Genomic DNA, 21,724 nt, shown 5'->3' on the forward strand with positions numbered 1-21,724 from the left:
AGCAGCGAACAGGTCAAGAAGCACCAGGGCCTGGGTAGAATCCTGATCGCCCCCCCCTTCTCAATTCATCCATCACTGCCAAGATGATGGACTCGGTAGAGTGCTCAGGTCCGAAGCCTGCCTGGTGGGAGTCCAGGTAATGAGTCTTTTCTATAAAGGAACTAAAACAGGTGGTGACGTGAGCATCTAAGACTTAGATAGGGTAGCAAGGAGATGGGGCGGTAACTACCAGGTGTTGATGGATTAAGGTTGGGTTTCTTAAGGATGGGGACAACTTCCGCCATCTTAAATAGATTGGGGATAGTTCCTTGAGCAAGGGAATTGTTAAGAAGCAGTAGAGAAGGATCACGACAACGCAAAAAAAATTCCTGAATGATATAGGGAGGACAGCTGTACGTCGGGGAGCCAGATCCAACTTTATTGAGTAGGGCAATAAAGGCATCCCTAGTAATAGTTGAAATATGATCTAGAAGCACCGGGTTCGTACTAAGGAAGTGTAAGACCAGGGGTGTAGTGGATTTGGGGATGCTGGCTTTGATAGAATCAATTTTCTCAATAAAAAAGTATTGAGCGTGTCACATAAAAATTGTGATGGAACAGGTTTGGCAATGACTCGGTCTAGTTTGGAAAGTTCATCCACTATCAAGAAAATATCCTTCGCTTTATTGGTAGAACGTAATATTTTAGCCGAAAAATATTCTGCCTTGGCTTGAAGGATCGCTATTTTGTAGTATCTTAACAGAGACACAAAAATAGACTTTTGATTAGGAGAATAGTCCTGTCTCCATTTGCGTTCTGCTTGCCTCAAGGCTAATTTTTTTTGCTTTCAGATCAACCGAAAAACAGCATTGCCAGGCAGGGAGGTATTGACTAGGTGGACATTAGGGATGAAAAAAGTGTCTAAGTAGTGGTCAGACCATGTGCATGGAAGAACCTGAAGATGAGAGATTTCCAGATTGGAAGTCCAAACCTGGTCTAAAGTATGCCCTTTGGCATGAGTAGCTACTTTTATATGTTGGGTGCAGTTCATTCCTACTAAAAGCTCAGCAAGTTTGATGGATCAGAGACTTTCACGTACGCTGCGCGAAGCGAATAGCAACAAGTTAAATAGGAGATCGAGGCTCCGCCCCTTCCGGTCGCAACCCAGAAGAGGGGAAATTGATCCAAAATGACACTGATACTCCCTCCACTCAAGCGGGACAAGCACCCGAGGTGGACCAGGGAACACAAAACACAAGTTTAGGGCATCGACAACAACAATTTTAAAAGGTAACAGTCTGTAATTCCATTTTGTTAAAAAGTCGCTATATTAAGGGCGCTATGAGAACAGGAGTACAAGCGGTGCGATCAGCTGATAGTGCAACCAGCGCGTGTGCAACCAGGGTCTTTGGTGAGGGAGCAGATGAGCTGGGTGTCATCGACTTAGGATACAATGTTGAGGCTTTGTTGTCAGTCGATGGCTGTGAGGGGGCCATGTAGATTTTGAAGAGAGTGGGGCTCAGGGATGAGCCATGCGGGACTCTGCAGGTGATTTTCGTGGGGTAAGAGTGAAAGAGTGGGAGTCCGATCCTTTGACTTCTGCTGGTGAGGAATGATCGGATCCAGTCCAGGGCTGTTCTTTGTATGCCTGCGTCATGTAGTCTGGCGACTAGTGTGCAGTGGGAGACAGTGTTGAAGGCCCCTAATAGGTTGTGTAGGATGAGGGCTGTGGAGTGGCCTTGGTCCAGGAGGGTGCTGATGTCGTCTGTGGCGGCAAGTAGGGTGGTCTCTGTACTGTGGTTGCTTCGGAATCTGGATTGGGACAGGCCGAGGATGTCGTTCTCTTCAATGAATCATGTCAGTTTCCTGTTTTCTCTGCAACTTTGGCTGCGAAGGGGAGGAGCGGGATGGGCGGTCAGTTCTTGAGGTCTGTGGGGTCAGCTGTGGACTTCTTGAGCAGGAGTCTGACTTCTGCGCGCTTCCAGTCGTCTGGGAAGGTGCCTGTTTGAAGGTGGTGTTGATGATGCATTGTAGTTTGGTGTGATGATGGCCGTGGCTCTGTGGTAGATGTGAGGGGGCAGGGGTGGGTTGGGTTTCCTGAGTGGATGCTTTTCATGGCAGAGACGGTGTCTTCAGCCGTGATTGGCGTCCCGTTGGAAATGGTGGGCTGGCTGGTGTTTTCATTATGGTGAGAACTGTTTTAGTGCATGAAGTGGACCCTTCCTACTAAAAGCCACTCTTTCAATTTTTTCTATATGCATACGCATTACACATGCAAACAGGAAATATTGGGAAGTAAAATATTTCTCCATGGGACAGTAGCCTCAGCCAGATGCTGCTTTTTGGTGCAAGCCTATGTTTGCAAGTAATTGTATATATGATTTTGCATCAAAAACCAATGGTTGATTCAACGGAATGCCCATCCGCCACCTATGAGGTTGATACCTATGAGGTTGATGCAGGCTTAAATTGGCAGAAAATATGTAATAAATATTCAAAGTTGATCCAACCAGAGTCTACAAAAATACATCTTGCCAAGGCACTAAACATTCCTACAATGGCACTGTGCAGGGTGAGTGGAAACTGTCTCCGCTAGGTGTATCCTGATCCCTGACTCAAGAACGAAGAAGCACAGCCAGGCTGCAGTCTAACTGTTGCACATGAGCCCACTGGACTGTAGGGTTATCCTGACAGACAGGGCATGGCAGGAAGGGTTTAATTGTGGCAGGAACTTTTCAAATCAGATCTGCTATCCCAGGCTCCCTTGGCCTAGACTTATGATCTAACTCTAAGGCTGACAAACAATTACCCTCCCAAACTTCTCAGCTTTGAGTTAATCAATCAATCAATCAATCAATCACGTAATTTGTAAAGCTCACTACATACCCATGAGGGTTTCACGGCGCTGGGGGGGGGGGGCGGAGGCGCTGTTACTTGTCGAAGAGCCAGATCTTGAGTTGTCTCCTGAAAGTCAGCAGGTCTTCGGTTTGTTACAGGTCGAGGGGAAGGGTGTTCCAGGTCTTGGCGGCGCGATGGGAGAAGGACCTGCCTCCGGAAGTGGTTCTACGGATGCGTGGGACCGTGGCCAGCGCGTAGTCAGCGGAGCGGATGTTCCTGTTGGGTACGTAGAAGGAGAGTAGACTGTTGAGATAGGCTGGGCCGGTTTTGTGGAGTGCTTTGTGTGCGTGGATCAGGAGCTTGAAGGAGATTCTTTTGTCGACGGGGAGCCAGTGCAGGTTCCTCAGGTGGGGGTGATGTGGTCGAGGTGCGGGACGTCGAGGATCAGGCGTGCGGAGGCATTCTGGATTCTCTGTACTCTGCTGATTAGCTTGGATGGGGCTCCGGCTTAGAGAGCATTTCCGTAGTCGAGTCTGCTGCTTGCTAGGGCCTGGGTGACTGTTTTCCTCGTGTTGGTTGGAATCCCTCTGTAGATCTTGCGGAGCATGCGGAGGGTGTTGAAACAGGTGGAGGAGACTGCGTTGACATTTTTGGTCATGGAGAGTTTCGAGTCGAGGATTACTCCCAGGTTGCGTGCGTGTTAGGTGGGGGCCGGGGGGGGAGCCCAGTGAAGTGGGCCACCAGGAGTCGTCCCATGCGGAGGGGTTGGGTCCGAGGATGAGGATTTCCGTCTTGTCTGTCTTCAGTTTGAGGCGGCTGTCCTCCATCCAGTCAGCAACGGCCTTCATTCCCTGGTGAAGGTTGGATTTGGCGGTGAGAGGGTCCTTTGTGAGGGAGAGGATCAGCTGAGTGTCGTCGGCGTATGAGATTATGTTGAGGTTGTGAAATCGGGCGATGCGTGCTAGTGGTGCCATGTAGATATTGAACAGTGTCGGGCTGAGGGAGGATCCTTGAGGGATGCGACAGATGATCTTGGAGGCCTCTGATCGGAACGGGGGGAGGCGGACTCTCTGCGTTCTGCCGGAGAGGAAGGAGGTGGTCCAGTCCAGGGCCTTGTTACGGATCCCTGCGTCATGAAGGCGTGTGCATAGTGTGAGGTGGCAGACGATGTCGAAGGCAGCGGAGAGGTCCAGGAGGATGAGGGCAGCCATCTCGCCTTTGTCCAGCAGGATCCTGATGTCGTCTGTGGCGGCGATGAGGGCTGTCTCGGTTCTGTGGTTGCTGCGGAATCCAGATTGAGACGGGTCTAGGATGTTGTTGTCTTCGAGGTGCCGGGTGAGCCGGGTGTTTACTATCTTCTCGATGACCTTAGCAGGGAATGGAAGCAAGGGGATGGGCCTGAAGTTCTTGAGGTCTCTAGGGTCTGCCTTGGGTTTCTTCAGTAGGGCGTTGATCTCTGCGTGTTTCCAGATCTCAGGGAAGGTGGCGGTCTCGAAGGACAGGTTGATGATTCTGTGCAGGTTGGGAGCGGTGGAATTGCTGGTTTTGTTGAAGATGTGGTGCGGGAGAGGGTCGCATGGGGATCCGGAGTGGATTGTACCCATGGTCTTGATTGCCTCTTCGATGGTTACGTTGGACCAGGATGTCAGGGTGTAGTGGGCGGTGGGGTGTGGTGAGTTCGGTGCGGTGTGGTCGGCAGGGCTCGTCCGGGGTCCGAAGCTGTCATGGATGTCGGTGATTTTCCAGTGAAAGAAGGTGACGAGGGAGTCGCACAGGGCTTGCGATGGTGGGATGTCATTGGCGTTGGAGCTGGGGTTGGAGAGTTCCTTCACGATGGTGAAGAGCTCCTTGCTGTTGTGTTCGTTGTTGTCAAGGCGGTCTGTGAAGGAGATTCTTTTGGCGGTCCTGATGAGGTGGTGGTGGTTGCAGATGGCGTCTCTGTGAGCAGTGCGGCTGTCTGACGTCTTGTTGTTGTGCCATATGTTTTCTAGTTTCCGGCATGTGCGTTTGGAGTTGAGGAGTTCCGGGGTGAACCAGCTGACTCTTCTGCTGGTGTCTGTGTTGGTGGGGTTTTTCTGTGGAGCGATGGTGTTGGCGCAGTTGTTCATCCAGCGCTCAAGGGCGAATGCCCCTTCATCTGGGTTGGTTGGGGTCGTCGGGGGGTTGAGTGCGAGGTTTGTTTGTAGTTGTTCTTCAGTGATTTTGCCCCAGCAGCGGCGGGGGGTCTTTATGGTGCGGTGGTGTGTGGGCGGTTTATGGAAGGAGAAGTGGATGCAGTTGTGGTCTGTCCAGGAGAGTTCGGAGGCGTGGCTGAAGGTGATGTGGGGGCTTGAGGAGAAGATGACATCAAGCATGTGGCCGGCTTTGTGGGTCGGCGACAAGACGAGTTGTTTCAGTCTGAGGTTGGTGAGGTTGTTGGTCAGTGTGAAGGAGTTGCTGTCGTTGTTGTTCTCTAGGTGAAAGTTTAGGTCTCCGAGGAGGATGTAGATGGTGGAGGTCAGCGCATGAGTGCTGATGAGGTCGGCGATGGAGTCGCAGAATTGAGGTCGGGGTCCTGGGGGTCTGTAGATGAGGGTGCCTCTTAAGGTGGTCTTTGGGTTCATGTGGATCTGGAAATGCATGTGTTCGGCAGTGCTGAGTGTGTCGTTGGTGTTTGTTGAGATCTTGATGGTGTTTTTGTGGACGATGGCGATTCCTCCTCCGGCCCTGTTGGTGTGTTCTCTGCGGGTGATCTTGTACCCGTCTGGGATGGCTATTGCGATGTCTGGCGAGGAGGCTTCGTTCATTCAGGTCTCGGTTAGGAAGGCGACGTCCGGTGATGTGGTGTCAAGTAGGTCCCAGAGTTCGACGGCGTGTTTGTGTACGGAGCGGGTGTTAATCAGGATGCATCTAAGCTGGTTGGCTTCCGTTGTGGTGGGTGTCTTTGCGCTTTCGTGGCAGGAGAAGCTGCAGTTCCGGCAGGTGAAGGGGCCGTGGGTGCGCCTCAGGGTGGCCTTGCAGCAGGTGTGGGTCCTTCCTGGGTTGAGAGCGATGAGGGTCTTGATGTCGTAGCAGAGGTGAATTTCCTGGCAGGTGTGGTGGCCAGGGGTTCTGGCGCTTGGCGCGGTCCAGGCGCGGATGGGCGCAGACAGGCTTGCCTTAGGCACGCCGAAGGCGCGGCTGTGCAGCGGCCGCCATATACGGGGAGGAACGGGTGTGACGAATGGGCACGGAGGGGGCAGGGCGGCAGGGGAGGCAGCGGAAGGTACAGGGGACGGGAGACCGGCACGGGGCACGGAGGAACGAGAGGTGAACAAAGCAGAGGGGCACAGAGCGGGCGGCGATCAGGGTACAGAAAGCAAAACAGGGGCACAAGCAGAGCGGCGATCAGGATCCAGAAATACAGAAATCAAGACACAGTGGCACAAGGCAGAGCGGCGAGCGGGGGTCACAGAGCAGGCGGTGATTAGGATACAGAAAGCAAAACAGGGGCACAAGCAGAGCGGCAATCAGGATACAGAAATACAGAAATCAAAAGCACAGTGGCACAAAGCAGAGCGGCGATCAGGGTACAGAAATCAGAAACACAGGGTAAGTAAGTAAGTACATTTATTATGCATAATTAATTAAAATCATTGCATATGGTGATCATACAAACAAAGCACAATTTCTCATTAATATAACTTTTGTACATATAAAATGAGAAAAACAATATTCTAAAAATCAGAAGATATTATACAATACAAAACGAGAAAAGGTTAATATTCTTAAAATGTGCTAATAGGAGAAATGTGTCCATCATCAGAGGAACAGTCTCTGTTATCCTGAGGAATTAGGGAATCTTTTTAGATGTTTAATCTTTTCCATGTAATATCCAGAAATTTTGTAAGGCGACAATTTAATTGAGTGACGGTCGGATTAAAACAAAGAAATATTGCTTTTTGACTGACTGAGTATTGCTTGTCTGCAGGACCTCACACCGTGCTGTATAAAAAAAGGCTTTAATAAAGATACCCTTATGTCTTTCAGTTTGTCACATATGCAGATAATGTGGATAATGTGGATAATGTTCTCTTTGCCCAGTCCACATAATCTACATTTACAGTCTAGTCCTGTTCTTTTCCATGGTGGCAATAAAACGTTTATGGGTCCAACCCCCAACCCCCAGTCTTAACTTCAGGAATTTCTGTTTTGTATGCATCTTTATTCCTAGATTTAGATAGGTTTGAGGATTGCCATTTTTATAGTTGTTAATAACTGTCCATCCATGAGCTCATCTTGATAGTGCTTCCTTGTCTAGTGCGAGGGAGATGCTTCTTATTGCCTTTGTTGCTAGTTTTTAAAAAAACAATGTGGGACGCTGAAGTATTCCATAGGTTCTCTAAACCTAATTTCTCAATTGAATCTTTGAGATATTTGTTAGTTGGAGATTTGCTGGTTCGTGTTATCTCTGTCCATAAAAGGTTGTTTCAAGTACCTTTTTCAGCTAATCTGATTATATGCCAGCTTTTTACGTAGGCTCCCATTCTCTCCACTATTTGTGTTTGTACACTGAATTCCAGTCGAAGTTGGGCTGGAGAAACATATCTAGGAAGTTGGAATATCGAACGATATGAGGTTGTTATTATATTATTTAACGTCAAAGCGTCTCTCCCTCTCATTTGTTCACTCCCATATAAGATTGTAGGCTGAAGTTTGGCTCTCAATATTTTTAAAAAAGGTTCCAGGGAGAGATCTGGTAGCAGATTCTTCAATGGCACACGCTGAACGGCGAGCTGGGGGCAGGGGGCACAGACCGAGCGGGAGCAAGACGACGGCGGCAGGGTAAACAGTGAAAAATAAACAGAGAAAAATGAAGCAGTTAAACAACAAACCTAAGGGCCACCACTGGCCACCAGGGATGAGGCGTAGGTGGAAGCCTGCGGGTGGAGGAGGGCCTCGATTTCACCGGCGGTGGCAGCAGCAGCGGTCAGTGAGCAGCGGCAGCGGGGGTGCAGGCGGAGCTGCAGCGGGGGAGGAGCGACCTACCAGGAGGTTAATGTTATCAAGTGGACACAATCATCACTGGGCTGATAGAAACTGTAATGACCCGACTCTGATCTATTATTTCGAGATATGCCCCTGCTGGCAAGTAAAATGTATCCGGGACATTAAGGAAAAGACGCTCACCTTGGTAGTCTATTGGTAAAAATGAAAAAAAAAATAACAGGTCAATTATGCTTCCATGGCATCGGTTTATCTTTGTTGATGACATAATCAAAATGCTCCTTATATCTACTCTTCATTTTGGGGGATGTGAGTTGTGGGGTGTCCAAGGATGAGTCACTGCCTAGATTTCTCAAGCTCAGTGAGCAATCCTACCATTAAAACTAAGGTAAACATACTATTATGGTGTTCGTTCAATCCTAATAAAACTATGCATTTCCTTCGCAAAGTTGCATCAGATTTTGTTTAATTGCATATTGTTACTTATGTTCTGTCTCCTCTTTTTTAATCCATTCTTTAGCTAGTTGCGGTAAGTAAAATTCAATACTACTCTTCTGTTTTCTATCCTTTATTAGTTTAGTTGATATATCTGAACAGTTTCAGTTTTTCCAGGTGTATTTTAAAATCTGAGATTTGTTTTGTGCTACTTTATAATTATGCAAGAATGTGTGCTTCTGTTCCTTATAAATTAAGCACACAATTTAACTGAACGTTCTCTGTTGCATGTTGTGTTCTTTTCGCAGGTGTCAAAGGCAAATTACCCAAAAATAGATTATGTGGTGGTCAGATTAGCAGAGCTCATTATCATTGATAATATATACACTTCAACTGATTGGTGTAACTTCACCACTGCAAATGTCGCACAATAATAATTTGACTTTTCACTTTTTACAGATAAAATTGTCTTTAGTGTAGCATGTCATATTTACTTACATCCCTATCTACTGTTTTACATGTCTAAAATTACCTTGAAACTCCTGATTCTCAAAACCTCTTGGGCTCACTTGTGTTGTACACAATAAGCATGTGATATAAACACAGCAGAAATCACATTTGTGTGCTTGTACCTATGACAGAAGGATAACAGAACTGGTCAGAAAAACCAAGGATATCATCTGCTTTTAACAACTAAAAAGATTCAAAATCCCATTACTTTGCAGCTACCTCACTAATGGGAAAGCCATCCAAGATCAACAATGGAATCACATATCTCTAAAAAAACACACATTCCGACTGATAAATAGAAATGTAGTCAACAACCAATAGCTGGTATCGTGAAACAGTGTCTGTTCCTTCAATAAGGGTCATAATTTAGCTAGTGAGATTTAGGGGTGTGAATCCTATATTTTTCAAACTAAAAAAGCAGTGGGCTTTAGGGTGAGGGGATAACGTGACCATGCCTCGGAATTGACTGTTTCCATGAGGAACAGATTCTGTACTGTTTTGCACTAGGTGAGCCTCTAACTAGCTTGGCAAAGTGGGTTGGACTGCTATAATTGCCAGTGTTTAAACTATTTGCAAACATTCACACCATCACCTTTTGGTATTGGATATTCAGACGTGGGCCAGAAAACATGAGAATTGCACAAAATTCCAAGCCTTCTACTGATAATGCCTGTGAATTTGAAAAACTAGTGTATTTGCACTCATTTAAGGAATTCTTCTAAGGATGTGGATTTGCCTCTTTGTTTTGATAAACCAGTAACTATATATACATATATATATATATATATATATATATATATATATATATATATATATATATATATATATATATATATATATATATCCAAGAAAGAAGTGACTCAAACAGATAGATTCACCAAAGAACAAAAATATATTTCCACTACAACGTTTCAGCTTCCGCCTTCCTCAGGTAGTACAAGATGGTTTGCTCTGTGGCTGCACAGATGACAGCTGAATTTTCAAAAAGCATCATGAGTGAAGATTCCATTTGGAATGTGGAATCAATGCAGTCCAGAGAGCTCTTGAGATATGCAGTAATCAGGTTGTGTTGTCATACTACATAGGATTGCAGTAGTAAAAAAGATGACTGCCAGGAAAGCCATTGAAATTAAATCTGCAAAACTAAAAAGAGATATGTTAAGATTTCATATACCTCCTCTTCCAACTCACCACTTCATAAATCATTCTGTTTTGGGAGATTTTCTTGTCAGTGAAAGCCCTGTGAGTAAACAGCATAAAAAGAATAGAAGATTTATAAGACAAAAAAGGCTGCATAGCACCAGTCAGCTACAATCCTTGCAGACATCCGACCCAGTTATTGACTTAACTGGAGGGCTCCTATCACCAGGCGAATTGAACCTCTTGAGCAAAGGCCTCTATTTCTGTCCTGTACCGAAGGACCATAATACTGCCAACATGATGAGAGACCTAAAAACCTTTGAGAGAAGATGCAGACTTGCAGAATACTTTTACAATAATTCTAATGTTGATCTGCCAAGCTACCATCCAGATCCATTTAAGAAGTTCCGCCATCCCAAATCATGGACTCCTCAATGTGGTAGAAATCCTGTCCTTGATACATACATTTTATCCATCAAGAAACTCATCAAGGAATCAACACCTAAAAGGATTTTTGATAACATCACCCGAGAAGAAAGAAAAGCTCTCCACCTCCTTCAACAGAGAATGGATGTCATTATAAAACCGGCAGACAAAGGTGGTGCAGTGGTTGCCATGAAAGTAAGTGATTATATTGAGGAGGGAATGAGACAACTAATGGATACCAACACTTACAAACCTTTAGAAACTGATCCCACAGAAGACTTGAACAAAGAAATTAAGAACATGGTTGTAAGATACAGGAGCTTAAACCTCATTGATGAAACAACAGCAGATATACTTGTTCATCCCAAACCAAGACCTGGGAGATTTTATATGCTTCCCAAAATTCACAAAATGAACAATCCTGGCCGTCCCATCATCTCTGGCAATGACACAGCCACTGAGAGACTATCTTTATTTGTCGACCTGCACCTCCAGCCCATTGTACAGGAACTTCCATCATTTGTTAAAGATACCAGTCACTTCCTTCAGATTATTGAAAAATTAAACCAAACCTACACATTTGATGATGATACTCTTCTGGCTACATTTGATGTTACATCATTATACACCAATATACCACATGAGGATGGGCTTATGGCATTATCTGAAGCTCTTAATAAAAGAACTGTGAAAAAGCCATCAACAAATGTGCTTACCAACTTTGCAAGAGTTATCCTTAAATCCAACAATTTTACATTCAATGGAAAACACTATCTGCAGATACAAGGGACTTCCATGGGTACTCGGATGGCTCCATCCTATGCAAATATCTTCATGGGCAAACTAGAGAACTGTATACTTGCTACTTCCAGCATCAAACCACTGGTATGGCTACGATACATTGATGACATATTTATAATATGGAATTCCGGAAGTAGAACATTGGAACAATTTACAGCTTATATCAACAATATCCATCCTACCATCAAATTTACCAGCAGCAATACTAAACAGAATCCTCATCTCCCTTTTCTGGATGTGCTACTCACCATTCATGAACACAAAATTACAACTGATCTGTACCACAAGCCTACAGATGCTCATTTGTATCTAAACTGGACTTCATGTCACCCACACCACACTAAACTGAGCATCATCTACAGCCAAGCACTCAGAATAAGACGCATCTGCAGCAATGAGGAAACCTGTAAAGACCATCTACAGGAGCTTGCTACATTATTTAAAAGGCGAGGCTATCCTCTGCATATCATACAGCAACAAATTGACAAGTCTTTGCAGATACCCAGAGAAGCACTTATTTCGAATACCAACGGCAGAAACAAAAGTGACAGAACTCCATTTGTAGTGGACTATCATCCATCAGCTCCTAACTACAGAAATATAATGCAAAAAACATTTCCCTTACAGTCCACTTGTGAAAAATTGCAAAAGGTTTTTCCAAAACCACCAGTCATTGCTTACCGCAGAGCTCCAAATTTACGATCTCTTATTGTGAGAGCTGAACTCAAGCAAGCTGTAACAAATGCAGGGGTTCATTGCTGTGACTCTAAAAGGTGCATCACGTGTGAATATCTTTTACAAACATCATCTGCAACTAGTTCTGTTACGAGAAGGACCTATGCAATAAGGCAGCATCTTACATGTCGCTCAACATGCATTATTTATGTGATTCAGTGCCAACGACAAAGCTGTAAAAAGCAATATGTAGGCCAAACAGTGAATGACCTCCGTACACGATTCAGGAACCACAAATCTGCAATAATTAATAAGAAAATTGACCAGCCTGTAGCCAATCATTTTAACCTTGTGGATCATTCACTATCAGATTTGAAGATTTTCCCCGTGGAACATGTTTCAAAGGAAGAACTACTGGACTCCAGGGAAAACTTCTGGATGTACCGTTTAAAATCACTGCATCCAGATGGACTGAACATTACTGACAACACAACCTGATTACTGCATATCTCAAGAGCTCTCTGGACTGCATTGATTCCACATTCCAAATGGAATCTTCACTCATGATGCTTTTTGAAAATTCAGCTGTCATCTGTGCAGCCACAGAGCAAACCATCTTGTACTACCTGAGGAAGGCGGAAGCTGAAACGTTGTAGTGGAAATATATTTTTGTTCTTTGGTGAATCTATCTGTTTGAGTCACTTCTTTCTTGGATATTTTATTTCTTTGTGACTCATTGTATCCTTTGGGATCCAGATTTTTGCCCTGGCTGGCTGTTGTTTTCTTGTGATCCTTCATCTTCAAGTATATATATATATATATATATATATATATATATATATATATATATATATATATATATATATATATTCACTGAAAAAAAACATAGGTTTCAGGGGCGTTATAGTTAGCTGGACATTTCCCTCATACAAAACCTTAGAAATTCCCCATTTATAGTTAGTTCGGCTAACTATAACTCGCGCCCCCGCAATGCACTGCTGATGACGTCACTTATTACATCACTCATGACATGGTCAGTGACATCACTGATGACATCTGAAATGACATCACTGATAACGTCATCCATGTGATTTACTACATTTTTTAAACTATTTATTTTTAGATATATTTTTTTAATTACATTATAATTACATTATACATTACAATACAAAATATACTTTCTCAGAATGAATTACTTTAGTTTAAATACTTGGCAAATAGGCAACAGACTTTTAAGTACAGTAGTTACAGTTGTTGCAATGGGCAACACAATTTCAAACACAAAGCAACATTGAGCTCAATGTGAATTTCTAGTTAAATGCAATTAGTTACTTTATGGATTACTTTTCTAACCCCAAGACTGGATCCTAGATTCAGTCCTTGGACATCTCCTGTAAACAGCTGAGTAAAAGCGCTTTGGTTACAGTAGTGATCTTAAAGGAATATTATTGTATTTTAAAAGTTGACACTTAGAAACTTTTTCCCATAGAATCACCAATGTTATCCTATGGCAGAAAATTCACTTAGCAGGTAAGTAGTGTTATCGTTACTTTTACTTACTCAGTGGTGGATCCTGGATCCAGCACTGGCCAACCTCCTGTAAACAGTTGAAATAACGTGTTTTAAGTCATACAGACGATTTTTTAGTAATATTTTTAGTTTGTGAAAATAAACAGAAACTTTTCTGGTGAAAATCGCACAATGGATTCCTATGAAAGGTAATCCAAGTTATTGGTAAGTACGCTTAGAATTACTTTTCAGGGTCAGTGCTGGGCTAAAAGATGCAGCCCTGGGTTCTCTCCTGATAACAGGTGAGTAAATCGGAATTCGTAGTTCGGCTGATTTTAGAGGAATATTTGTACATTTCATAAATGGACACTTCGAAAAATTTCTGGTGAAAACCACACAATGGATTCCTATGGAAGGAAATACAAGTTACTGGTAACTACGCTTAGAATTACTTTTCAGGGTCAGTGCTGGGCTAAAAGATGCAGCACTGGGGTCTCTCCTGATTACAGGTGAGTAAATCGGAATTCGTAGTTCGGCTGATTTTAGAGGAATATTTGTACAATGGTGAAGGAAGGGGGAGGGGCCTGAGGTGACGTGTGCAAAAACGCCCTGTGGCGCGTTTTATGTTGGGGAATTAATTCCTCTTCAATCCTGAGGTCCCCTGGGGGCCAACTAGCCCACCAGGTACCTCCAGTATGTGCCAGGGAGCTGCATTGCAGAGAGGTATTCAGAGGCCACGCCCCTTTTTACAACACTCTGCAACACAGCTCTGTGGCGCTTACTGGAGGTACCTGGTGGGCTAGTTGGTCCCCAGGGCCCCTCAGGATTGAAGAGGAATTAATTGCCCAACTTAAAACGTGCCACAGTGAGTGTTTGCACAGATCTCAACTCAGGCCTCGCCCCCTACCTTCACCACTGTGCAAACGCACCTTGTGGGGTGTTTTAAGTTGCGGGATTAAGTCCACTTGAATCCTGAGGTCCCCTGGCGGCCAACTAGCCCACCAGGTACCTCCAGTATGCACCAGGGAGCTGCCTTGCAGAGAGGTCTTCAGAGGCCACACCCCTTTTTACAACACTCTGCAACGCAGCTCCGTGGCACTTAGTGGAGGTACCTGGTGGGCTCTTTGTCCCCTAGGGGACCTCTGGATTGAAGAGGAATGAATTCCCCAACTTAAAACACGCCACAGGGCGTGTTTGCACAATATCACCTCAGGCCCCGCCCCCTACCTTCACCACTGTGCAAACGCGCCCCGTGGCCCATTTTAAGTTGGGAGATTAAGTCCTCTTGAATCCTGAGGTCCCCTGGTGGCCAACTATCCCACCAGGTACCTCCAGTAACGCCACGGAGCTGCGTTGCAGAGATGTGTAAAAAGGGGCGTGGCCTCATTACAGCCCCCTGGTGCATACTGGAGGTTCCTGGTGGGCTAGTTGGCCCCCAGGGACCCCCAGTATTGAAGGGGAATTCGTTCCCCCTCTGCAAATGCACCAGTTAGCGCGTTTGCAGAGTGGTGTAAGGAGGGGGCGTGGCCTCCGGCCCGATCCTTTTTTTCCCCTCTGCTTTTTAGAAGGGGGGCTGTGTAGCCCCCCTTCTTTTTCATTTTTTTTGGCCCTGGGGACCCCATCCCCCAGGGCCTGCCCCCAATTTTGATATTTTTTTTGTTTTAAAAAAACGGGAAGGGGGCCGCGTGGCCCCACTCCCTAGGCCATAATTTGCCCCGGGGACCCCATCCCCCAGGGCATGGCCATTTTTAAAAAATATATTTTTTTATAGAGGGGGCTACATAGCCCCCTCCTGTGCCACCTATGGCCCCGGGGACCCCATCCCCTGGGGCCACGAGGCTCCCACCCTGCCATAGCAAACAGCAGTATCCCGGGGTGGCCACCCCAGGACACTGCTGGAGCCGGCCCTGGCCCTGGCCCTGGCCATCATTGGCTCCCCCCCCCACTTAAGTTAAAGCCCCGGGGGGTGGTTGCCCCCGGGGCTTGGGGGTCCGTAACGGACCCCCTATTTTGCATATTCAGTACCCTGTGGAGGTAGCAGTCCCCGGGGCGTGTGGGGGGGCTCGAGCCCCCCCACACAGGGTTTTATTATTTTTTTAAAAGCCCCGGGTGTGGCGGTCCCCGGGGCTGCGGGGAGGCCATGAGCCCCCCGCATACATTAACATAAACCCTTGGGGTGGTGGTCCATATTGCCCCCGGTGGCTAAATCTAAACGTAGCCCGGGAGCCCGCGCTTCATTTTTTTTTTCGTTAGCGGGATGCGCGGCCATACGCCCAAAAAATGTGGGACCCCCTGAGCAGGCCTAGGGGGACAGGGTGTTTCTACCCTGCCCCCTTGTTGCGTTTTGCGTCTTTGTTTTTGTGCTTTCTTGTGCCTCGGTTCTACCGAGGCACAAGATGGCTGCCAACACTTCCTGATTCAGAGTGTTGGCAGCCAATTAGCATTCAGCTCATGCTCTGGAGGGTTCGGGGAGGGTGCGTGGAGGATCCGCGGATCCTCCGCGTCCATAGATATCACTAACTTTTTTTCTCAGGAACTACTGAACAGATTCACACCATTTATGCAAAAGGCACGAGTCTGAACTGAGGACTACCTCTTTGCCAAATTTGGTGTCATTCCGTTCAGCGGTTCGGGCTGTAGCTGCGACAACAGATCCTATGGGAAATTGCATGGGGAAAACGTATTTTGGGACCTCACTTTTTTCTCGGCCCCCGCTTGATGAATCAACGCAAAACTTTCAGGGTAGGAGCGGAGTGGAGCTGGCCAAAAGTTTGGAAAATTTTGCGAAGATTCGTGAATCGGCGCCAAAGATTTTCCCAACAGAATGTTGCAGATTTCCTATGGAAAATAGGTCCTAACTATAACTATCTACTGGCGACCGCCAGTAGATAATATATGTATGTATATATATATATATATATATATATATATATATATCGCTTTAATACTCTTTCACCACATTTCCTTCCATCTGGATACTGTATACTGGATACAAATATATATATATATATATATATATATTCACTGAAAAAACCATAGGATTTAGGGAAAGTTATAGTTAGTTGGATATTTCGCTTGTACAAAACCATAGAAAAGTTAGTTCAGCTAACTCTAACTCGTGCCCCCGCAATTCACTGCTGATGATGTCACATATTACATCACTCATGACATGGTCAGTGACATTACTCATGACATCACTGATGACATCTCAAAAGACATCACTGATGACATCATCCTGTGACTGTTTGTTTCTGTAAAGTTTAAATATGTTTAATATATATAGGGAAAGGCGTATTGAAGAATGAGTGAGTGTATAAGTGTCTGTTAGAAATGGGATTTCTGGTTGGCTAGGGCTTGCGCCACAGCCAGGCAGAAACCACCACTCTAGTCAGGGCTGGGGAGTTACACGCCAAACATAACCCCTGCTCACCCCCTGGTAGCTTGGCACGAGCAGTCAGGCTTATCCTGAGGGCAATGTGTAAAGCGCGCACCAAGCAACAACCCCCAAGGCCCACCACAAAGGAAACTCCACACAAGGTATTATATTAAAATAGCCTTTGTATAATTCCAAAACACATTAGATAAAAACACACACTTTACAATGTGCCAACAGGCACGGCAGAATTTACAGTGGATATGTACAAGACAGGGCCACCTGGACCACTGTCAGGAATCAGCGCTTTTAGAACTAGCACTTAGAACATAGAATGTAAATCACTGTAGCACACAACCAGTAACTACTGGTAAATGTTAAGTACCACCTACGCAACCCTAACCACCTTAGGAGAATATTGCGCAGGGAACCAGGACCTCACTAGCACCACCTGTACTAGGAGAAAAACAACCACCTAAGTATTACAATACCTGTAGGGGTATAAGCACATTACACATGATGCATCACAACACATTCAGAGGTGTAGGGAAGGAAAGCACCGGATGCATACCATACATTCAGCGGTGTAAACACAAGGCACATGACGCATAAAAACACATTCAGAGGTGCAGGAAAACACAATTGCGCCAAATTCACATAAGTCACCACCTGTGACTGTCCATAGGCCAACTGGCCTTGTTGGGGCTAGGACGCCCTGTGTCCCAGTGTCAGGGGCCTAAACGGAGCAGCTGCCGACGAAGTGCTGGGCAGCTGTAGAACAATGAGGGGGCCAACGCTGGAGCCTTGCAGGCTCTGGCCAACTGACTGTCCCCTGAGCCCCTCTGGGCTCTAAGCAAAGGACTGGCCCCTTGGAGCCTCGCTGGGCTCAAACAACAAGAAATGCCCCCTGAGCCTCACAGAAACGAAGGTGGCACTCCAGAGCCTCTCATGGCTCGCTGCACAAATGGGCCGGTATGAGCCCCTCTGGGCTCTTCAACAAAATGCGGCCGATGGAGTCCTGCTCGGGGGACACAGACTCGGGTGAGGCCCCACGGGCCTCCCAACCCTGCAGACCTCACACTGGAGGGGAGGAGCGGGCACCGGCAATGTGCCCCGATGCCCCCCTTCTCCTTCAAGGCACTCACCGGGTCTTGGGACGGGGGCGGCTCCTCCTCTGGTGCTGCTTCCTGCGATGGCTCTTGCTTCGCCCGGTCCTTCCTTCCGAGGTCTGGGGCTCCGGGGGCAGACTCAGCCTCCGGTGACGCTGCGGGAGTTTCTTTCAGTCCAGGAGCGCGGGGAGGGCTCCCGTCCGCTTCCTGCTTGTTGCGGGCCTGGCTGTGTCCCGCCGCTGCCTTCCTGACTTCCGGTTCGAGGCAGCCAATGGAAGTGCAGCGATTCTTCTCTGGGGCCGCCAATGGCAGCGCTGCCCTGAGGTGTGGAGATGGGCACAGCACCTCCTGGGAGATCCCTGGGCCGGCCGCGGTAATTCTAGCGTGATATGAGGGGTGGGCACCCTTGATACACAGCGCTCCTTGCGCTCAATGAAATTTAAAGCGCTCCCTGCGCTATAAGCAAGGTCCAGCAACAAAGTCCTGGCAAAGTTCAGGAAGGTAGGCAGGGGGGCAAGGCTGGGCCAGGGGCCATCTCACTGGGCCCTCCAGGCAGGAAGGCCCAGTTCCTCCTGGCCTCCAGCAGCAGCAGCCCCCCTCAGATAGGATCCTGGAAGAGAACAGCGAATGGTCCCAAAAGTCCACCAGGCATCTAGGGGCTGGGCAGGGCCCAGGGAGGCAAGCCTTCCCCTGGGCCCCAGCAGCAGCACGCCCCTGGTAGATTCGAGTTAGAGCAAGAACATTTTCATGGGGTCACAGCCCCTCTTTTATACACCAAATCCTTTGTCTGGAAAGGTGCAGGGGAGGGGCGAACCAGATGCAACTGGTTCCTGAGCACTTTGTTTTGCTCAGCCCCTCTCCCTATTCACAGAACAGGCCAGGGGCATCAGTCGCACCACAGGGGGCGGAGCCAGCATTGTGTGGGGAAAGCCCAGCCCTATTCAGGTCCCAGGTGTACTCCTCCCACCCATCTGGCTGCTGATCTCCCATTCACCACTGGGTGACTCCTCCTGACTCTGGGGATTTCCTAGCCCGTCACATGACCTCAGCCAGCCAATCGCCAGACAAGGCACTCATCTCACACTGCACACAGAAATGCCCACTTCTAGAAGTGGCACTTCCACACTAGGTACATTGACGCCGCACACATCATCGCGCAGCATTTCATCACACGAGTCCGCACATACCAAACTCGGCCCTGCACTCCCCACGCATCAGGAACTAACATGGTCACATACATTCCCCCATGCATTCCTATGGGAGGGCAGGCCAACCTCACTACACGCACGCACTTTAACCTGGGACACAGTGGTAAAGTGCGCAGAAGTCTAAAATCACTAACACCAGGTCACCATAAAAAGCTAAAAGTTCAGGGATGAACTTGCCAGAAGGGCCAAGTCCAACAGTGTCTGAATGGATGATTTAGTAGGTGAGTGACTGACTCTATAAGTGAGTGATTAAACGTATCTTACTGAATGCATAGGTTAGTGACTAAACTGTGTGAATGTCTGTATCCGTCTCTCTGTTGGTGTGTAAGCGGCTGCATGGGTTTGAAAATAGCTACATGAGTATCTATATGGGTTATTGATTGGTTGTCTGAGCATCTGTATGGGTGCCTGAGTGTTTGTGTGGGTGGGGTCTGTGTGACTCTGTGCATAGATGTGTGCGTGGGTGATTCACTGGGTGCATGGTTTCAATAGTGCACTTGTAATGGACTGTATGGGTGGGTAAGTGTGTGTATGGGTGTGTTAGTGAGTGAATGTATATTTCAGTGGTGCATCTGTGAGTAACTACATATGTGAAAAGCAGTATATATGTGTGTTGGAGTACATAAATGGCTATAAGTGAGAGTGTGTGATTGTAAGAGTAGCTGTATGGATGTGTGTGTGCTTGTATCAGTGATTGTATAAGAGCGTAAGAATGTGCAAGTATTTGTATGAGTAAGTGAGCTGGTGTGTGTATAACTGTATAGGTGAGTAAATGGCAGTGTGAATAATTATTTGCATGACTGAATAGGTGTGTGAGTACCTCTATGGATGAGTGGCGGTGTATGAGTGTCTATATAGGTGTATAAGTGCATATGATAGTCCTGTACTGAGTGACCATAAGTATGAGTGACTGTACGGTTCAGTGATGTTGGTGTGTCTTGAGAATGGCAGTCTGTAATTTAGAGTGGGTGTATCAAAGGTTATATTAGAGTGTGAGAAGATACATCAATTTATCACATGGATGATGTCATCAGTGATGTCATTTGAGATGTCATCAATGATGTAATCAGTGATGTCACTGACCATGTCATGAGTGATGTAATATGTGACATCATCAGCAGTGCATTGCGGGGGCGCGAGTTATAGTTAGCTGAACTAACTATATAAAGGGGGAATTTCTATGGTTTTGTATGAGTGAAATGTCCAAATAACTATAACTTTCCCTAAAAACTATGTTTTTTTCAGTGAATTTCTAAGGTTGTTTAAATGCTAATTTCTTACTATAACGTGCCTGAAACATATGCTTTTTTCAGTGAATTTCAAAGGTCTTTTTAAATGCTAATCCTAACTATAATGTGCCTGAAAATTATGGATTTTTAAGTGAATTTCAAATGTTTTTTAAATGCTAGTTTCTAACTATGCCTACAGAGGTAGGACATGTGAGGAAAGAAGTAAAAACACACAGAAAGAAGCAAAAGAAATGCAGAAAGAAGCAACAGAAGTCCACAAAGACGAAGAAAAGTGCAGGAAGAAGCAAGACATGTACAGAAAGAAGCAACAGAGGAGCAGAAAGAGGCCTTGTTGCAAAATCCACCTGTGCCCACAACTTTTTTAGACGGGTACTGGTGCTTACTGACTCTGACTAACCAGACCTGGAGCCAGTGCTATGCTAAAAGACACTTAAAATACAGTGAAAACACCTGCATACACTAGGGAACCATATGCATTGGGGTACCCCTGTGATTAGCATGACCGCCTCTGTAAGTCCCTAGTACATAATAGGGCAGGGGGATTAAAACTACCTCTTAAAAGCGCTACGGGGTGCGTTTGCACAGTGGTGCAGGGAAGGGGGGCCTGAGGTGCCATGAGTGCAAACACACCCCGTGGCACGTTTTAAGTTTGGAGATTAAGTCTCCTTGAATCCTGACAGTCCCTGGGATCCAACTAGCCTATCAGGTACCTTCAGTAAGCGCCACAGAGCTGCGTTGCAGAGAGGAGTAAAAAGGAGCGTGGCCTGGACCACCTATCTGCAATGCAGTGCAATGGAGCTTACTGGAGGTACCTGGTGGGGTTGTTGGGCCCCAGGGACCCTCAGGATTGAAGAGGAATTAATTCCCCACTTAAAACGCACCACAGGGCCTGTTTGCACACATGTCGCCTCAGGCCCTGCCCCCTCCCTTCACCACAGTGCAAAGGCACCCGGTGGGGCATTTTAAGTTGGCAGATTAAGTCCCCTTGAATCCTGAGGGTCCCTGGGGGCCATATAGCCTACCAGGTACCTCCAGTAAGCACCACTGAGCTGCATTGCAGAGAGGTGTAAAAAGGGGTTTGACCTAGACCACCTCTCTGCAACGCAGCACAGTGGCATTTACTGGAAGCACCTGGTGGGCTAGTTGGCCCCCAGGGGCCCTCTGGATTGTAAGGGAATTAATTCTCCAACTTTAATCGTGCCACAGGGCGTGTTTGCACACCTCACCTCAGGCCCCGCCCCCTCCCTTTACCACTGTGCAAATGCGCCCCGTGGCACGTTTTAAGTTGGGGGATTAAGTTCCCTTGAATCCTGAGAGTCCCTGGGGTCCAACTAGCCCACCATGTACCTCCAGTAAGCACTACAGAGCTGCGTTGCAGAGAGGTGCAAATAGGGGCGTGGCCTGGACCATCTGTCTGCATCGCAGCCCTGTGGCGCTTACTGGAGGTACCTGGTGGGCTAGTTGGCCTCCAGGGGCCACCAGTATTGAAGGGGAATTAATTCCCCA

The sequence above is a fragment of the Triturus cristatus genome, chromosome 8 (assembly GCF_964204655.1).
Source record: "Triturus cristatus chromosome 8, aTriCri1.1, whole genome shotgun sequence".
In the NCBI taxonomy this organism is placed as follows: domain Eukaryota; kingdom Metazoa; phylum Chordata; class Amphibia; order Caudata; family Salamandridae; genus Triturus; species Triturus cristatus.